This window comes from Procambarus clarkii, chromosome 13 (assembly GCF_040958095.1).
Source record: "Procambarus clarkii isolate CNS0578487 chromosome 13, FALCON_Pclarkii_2.0, whole genome shotgun sequence".
Taxonomy (NCBI): Eukaryota; Metazoa; Arthropoda; class Malacostraca; order Decapoda; family Cambaridae; genus Procambarus; species Procambarus clarkii.
The window spans coordinates 9,854,790-9,859,789 of record NC_091162.1 but is presented as its reverse complement, the minus strand read 5'-3'; the positions used below and the strand labels follow the sequence as shown (position 1 = coordinate 9,859,789).

General features: G+C 44.0%; 1 non-coding gene across 1 annotated transcript in view; it reads left to right on the top strand.

Annotated features, from left to right (window-relative positions):
- Nucleotides 1–4,961, top strand: part of LOC123757313 (uncharacterized) — an 18,565-nt gene extending 13,604 nt beyond the window's left edge. The window contains exon 3 of the transcript XR_011228351.1: nucleotides 4,797–4,961. This is a non-coding gene — a transcript (uncharacterized protein). The remainder of the gene's footprint in view (nucleotides 1–4,796) is intronic.
- Nucleotides 4,962–5,000: the final 39 nt, after the last annotated feature.

The window sequence follows — 5,000 nt, the reverse complement described above, 5'->3', positions numbered from 1 at the left end:
TATAGCAGGTGTAGTGTGTCCCCATTGTTATTATAGCAGGTGTGTCCCCATTGTTATTATAGCAGGTGTGTCCTCATTGTTATTACAGCAGGTGTAGTGTGTCCCCATTGTTATTATAGCAGGTGTGTCCTCATTGTTATTATAGCAGGTGTGTCCTCATTGTTATTATAGCAGGTGTGTCCTCATTGTTATTATAGCAGGTGTAGAGTGTCCCCATTGTTATTATAGCAGGTGTAGTGTCCCCATTGTTATTATAGCAGGTGTGTCCCCATTGTTATTATAGCAGGTGTAGTGTGTCCCCATTGTTATTATAGCAGGTGTAGTGTGTCCCCATTGTTATTATAGCAGGTGTAGAGTGTCCCCATTGTTATTATAGCAGGTGTAGTGTGTCCCCATTGTTATTATAGCAGGTGTAGAGTGTCCCCATTGTTATTATAGCAGGTGTAGTGTGTCCCCATTGTTATTATAGCAGGTGTGTCCCCATTGTTATTATAGCAGGTGTAGTGTGTCCCCATTGTTATTATAGCAGGTGTAGAGTGTCCCCATTGTTATTATAGCAGGTGTAGAGTGTCCCCATTGTTATTATAGCAGGTGTAGTGTGTCCCCATTGTTATTATAGCAGGTGTGTCCCCATTGTTATTATAGCAGGTGTAATGTGTCCCATTGTTGTTACAGCAGGTGTGTCCCCATTGTTATTATAGCAGGTGTCCCCATTGTTATTATAGCAGGTGTGTCCCCATTGTTGTTATAGTAGGTGTGTCCCCATTGTTATTATAGCAGGTGTCCCCATTGTTATTATAGCAGGTGTGTCCCCATTGTTGTTATAGCAGGTGTAGAGTGTCCCCATTGTTATTATAGCAGGTGTAGTGTGTCCCCATTGTTGTTATAGCAGGTGTGTCCCCATTGTTATTACAGCAGGTGTAGCGTGTCCCCATTGTTATTATAGCAGGTGTGTCCCCATTGTTATTATAGCAGGTGTAGTGTGTCCCCATTGTTATTATAGCAGGTGTAGTGTGTCCCCATTGTTATTATAGCAGGTGTAGAGTGTCCCCATTGTTATTATAGCAGGTGTAGTGTGTCCCCATTGTTATTATAGCAGGTGTGTCCCCATTGTTATTATAGCAGGTGTAGTGTGTCCCATTGTTATTATAGCAGGTGTGTCCCCATTGTTATTATAGCAGGTGTAGTGTGTCCCCATTGTTATTACAGCAGGTGTCCCCATTGTTGTTATAGCAGGTGTGTCCCCATTGTTATTATAGCAGGTGTAGCGTGTCCCCATTGTTATTATAGCAGGTGTGTCCCCATTGTTATTATAGCAGGTGTGTCGTCATTGTTATTATAGCAGGTGTGTCCCCATTGTTATTATAGCAGGTGTAGAGTGTCCCCATTGTTATTATAGCAGGTGTAGAGTGTCCCCATTGTTTTTACAGCAGGTGTGTCCCCATTGTTATTATAGCAGGTGTAGTGTGTCCCCATTGTTATTATAGCAGGTGTGTCCCCATTGTTATTATAGCAGGTGTAGAGTGTCCCCATTGTTATTATAGCAGATGTAGAGTGTCCCCATTGTTATTACAGCAGGTGTGTCCCCATTGTTATTATAGCAGGTGTAGTGTGTCCCATTGTTATTATAGCAGGTGTAGTGTATCCCCATTGTTATTATAGCAGGTGTGTCCCCATTGTTATTATAGCAGGTGTAGTGTGTCCCCATTGTTATTATAGCAGGTGTGTCCCCATTGTTATTATAGCAGGTGTAGTGTGTCCCCATTGTTATTATAGCAGGTGTGTCCCCATTGTTATTATGGCAGGTGTGTCCTCATTGTTATTATAGCAGGTGTGTCCCAATTGTTATTATAGCAGGTGTAGTGTGTCCCCATTGTTATTATAGCAGGTGTGTCCCCATTGTTATTATAGCAGGTGTGTCCTCATTGTTATTATAGCAGGTGTGTCCCCATTGTTATTATAGCAGGTGTAGCGTGTCCCCATTGTTATTATAGCAGGTGTATCCTCATTGTTATTATAGCAGGTGTGTCCCCATTGTTATTATAGCAGGTGTAGTGTGTCCCCATTGTTATTATAGCAGGTGTAGCGTGTCCCCATTGTTATTATAGCAGGTGTGTCCCCATTGTTATTATAGCAGGTGTGTCCTCATTGTTATTATAGCAGGTGTGTCCCCATTGTTATTATAGCAGGTGTAGTGTGTCCCCATTGTTATTATAGCAGGTGTGTCCCCATTGTTATTATAGCAGGTGTGTCCCCATTGTTATTATAGCAGGTGTGTCCCCATTGTTATTATAGCAGGTGTGTCCCCATTGTTATTATAGCAGGTGTGTCCCCATTGTTATTATAGCAGGTGTAGCGTGTCCCCATTGTTATTATAGCAGGTGTATCCTCATTGTTATTATAGCAGGTGTGTCCCCATTGTTATTATAGCAGGTGTAGCGTGTCCCCATTGTTATTATAGCAGGTGTGTCCCCATTGTTATTATAGCAGGTGTGTCCCCATTGTTATTATAGTAGGTGTGTCCCCATTGTTATTATAGCAGGTGTGTCCCCATTGTTATTATAGCAGGTGTCCCCATTGTTATTATAGCAGGTGTGTCCCTATTGTTATTATAGCAGGTGTGTCCTCATTGTTATTATAGCAGGTGTAGTGTCCCCATTGTTATTATAGCAGGTGTGTCCCCATTGTTATTATAGCAGGTGTGTCCCCATTGTTATTATAGCAGGTGTGTCCCCATTGTTATTATAGCAGGTGTGTCCCCATTGTTATTATAGCAGGTGTGTCCCCATTGTTATTATAGCAGGTGTGTCCCCATTGTTATTATAGCAGGTGTGTCCCCATTGTTATTATAGCAGGTGTGTCCCCATTGTTATGGGTAAAGGCGCTGGTGTCCAGACAGAAAGTAAACAACATCACAATACTGACCAAAGTGTCAGCAAACGTCTCGAGTATCCTCCAGTAACAATGAAACAGTAAATGTGTTCCTAACTCCTAGTATAAAGTGTTCAATGTTCCCCATAAGTGTGAGTGGCTGCTCTCATGAGAGTCATATTTTAGAAGAATAATATTCAGTTTAATTTGTGCCGTGTTGTTTTCAGATGGTTATTCTGTCATTAAACTGATGGTATTCCGGTAGAGACTTTGGTAGAGTCGTTATGGGTCATAAACTGTGTCTGGACATGGCACAACAATTGAGGTTATCTTGAGGTTATCTTGAGATGATTTCGGGGCTTTTAGTGTCCCCGCGGCCCGGTCCTCGACCAGGCCTCCACCCCCAGGAAGCAGCCCGTGACAGCTGACTAACTCCCAGGTACCTATTTACTGCTAGGTAACAGGGGCATTCAGGGTGAAAGAAACTTTGCCCATTTGTTTCTGTCTGGTGCGGGAATCGAACCCGCGCCACAGAATTACGAGTCCTGCGCGCTATCCACCAGGCTACGAGGCCCCTCACCGCAATTGAAAATGCAACCAATGTATGCCTTACAAACCTATGCTTCCCTGAAAGGTAATATTGTAGCTTAAAAGTCAGTGATTGACAAGATGCGAGTCTACTGACTTTGGGATTCATTTTCCTTTTGGCTCTTTGGAATGGTGTCTGGTATTCTGGTGTGTGGCCCACTGGGATGCTGGTGTATAACATCTTAATGATCTGGGGATTATGATGTCTGACGACCTGACATTTAGTGAACATAGCAAATATAGCGTCGGCGGCCAGGACAATGATAGGATGGATTATAAGAACGTTCAAATCTAGGGAGCCCACAGCAATGTTAAGTGTTTAAATAATTTGTGCTGTCCCATCTTGAGTATTGCTCGGTACTCGCTTTCCCTTTCAGAGCAGGAGAGAATTGTGAATTAGAGTGAATACAGAGAACACATACGGCACACATAGAAACTATAAAACATCTAAGTTATTGGGACCGTCTCAAAGCTCTTACCATGTATTACTCCCCGGAAAGAAGAGAAAGGTATCAAATAATATATACATGGAAGATACCTAATGGCCAGGTCCCAAATTAGCACAGTAGAATAACAACATACTGGAGCGAAAGGTACGGAAGGAAATGCAGAAGAGAACCAGTGAAGAGTCAATCAGTGTTCTCTGATTGTGCCATAGGCACAATCAGAGAACACGGAACATCAGAGGAGCACAACATAAGCTTTAGAAATATTGCTGGAACAATGGTGGCTGTCTCCTGAATACACATAGACAAGTTCTTGCAAGAAGTCCGGACAAACCAGGCTGTAGTGGACATGTGGGCCTGCTAGCCACTCCAAGCAACAGCCTGGTGGACCAAGTTATCACAAGTCAAGCCTGGCCTCAGGCCGGGCTTGGGGCTGGCCTCCCGTCTCCTCTCTGTCGCACAAAATTTATTTCTGTAAAAATATTTATATTTTAAAGTCGGCTTGATGAGAGTTGCATCATGTGTCCGGACACCGGCGACTTTACCCTACGGGTGTGGACATGTTCCCGTTGTTAATGATTGCAGGTGTAGCGTAAGGTCCCCATTATCATTTATATAATTGCAGGTGCTGCTGTGTGTTAAGAGTACAGGTTTAGCCCCCAATAGCTAAGATGCAGGTGTAGGTGCAGTTGTAGGGTGTTCTAATGTTTACAGGTGTTACCTTAAAGAACTGGATTCAAATGATAGTTAAGCTTACCCTATTGCTATTGTAGTGAATGTAATTGTGGAGGTGGATGATAATGAGTTGTGTGTGAGTGGCCTTCGTGACGGAGGCGCCGTAGGAGGGCATGCAGAACAGTGTACTGATGGCGTCACTCCCCCTCACTCTAGGTACCTCAATGTTGGGTGGGCGGTACCCGTGCTCCCCATCACCCCGGTGCCCCAACCCCGCCCTTGACACCCACGATGAGGAGGCGGGAAGGGCCTCGTCCTCTTCCTCCACCGCTGGGGGGGTTCGACCCGCGCTAAGGTCCCCCTTCACACCCGGTGAGATTCGTACCCGTTCCTGTTCCTGCTTCTGGTTTATGATTTATA